This window comes from Schistocerca cancellata, unplaced genomic scaffold, assembly GCF_023864275.1.
Source record: "Schistocerca cancellata isolate TAMUIC-IGC-003103 unplaced genomic scaffold, iqSchCanc2.1 HiC_scaffold_1077, whole genome shotgun sequence".
Taxonomy (NCBI): Eukaryota; Metazoa; Arthropoda; class Insecta; order Orthoptera; family Acrididae; genus Schistocerca; species Schistocerca cancellata.
The window spans coordinates 431,242-431,930 of NW_026047076.1; positions in this window are offsets into that span (position 1 = coordinate 431,242).

Genomic DNA, 689 nt, shown 5'->3' on the forward strand with positions numbered 1-689 from the left:
CGGGCACACAGTTTTAATCTGCCAGGAAGTTTCATGAATAAGGTCATTTTAAAATCAACATGAAAAACCAAAATTCCAAAAGTATCAAACACAAAAAAATGCTTACCGAAGAAAGAAAATTTATCATGCTAGGCACCCTCCACCCGCCCTGTGGTGCAAGTGATGTCCCTCTCTCCAAAAATGTACTCAATGGGACCGTAATGTTGCAACCACACACACGTTGACCTCCTGTGAGGAAAAAACGAGTTAGTGTATTTCAAACATGAAAAAGGTCATTTTAAAATCAACATGAAAAACAAAAATTCCAAAAGTATCAAACACAAAATAATGCTTACCGAAGAAAGAAAATGTATCGTGCTAGGCACCCTCCTCCCGCCCTGTGGAGCAACTGATGTCCCTCTCTCCAAAAATGTACTCAATGGGACCATAATGTTGCAACCACACACACGTTGACCTGCTGTGAGGAAAAAACAAGTTAGTACATTTCAAGCATGTGAAAGGTCATTTTAAAATCAGCACGAAAAACCAGAATTCCAAAAGTATCAAACACAAAAAAATGCTTACCGAAGAAAGAAATTGTATCGTGCTAGGCACCCTCCTCCCGCCGTGTGGTGCAAGTGATGTCCCTCTCTCCAAAAATGTACTCAATGGGACCATAATGTTGAAACCACACACACGTTGAACTGCTG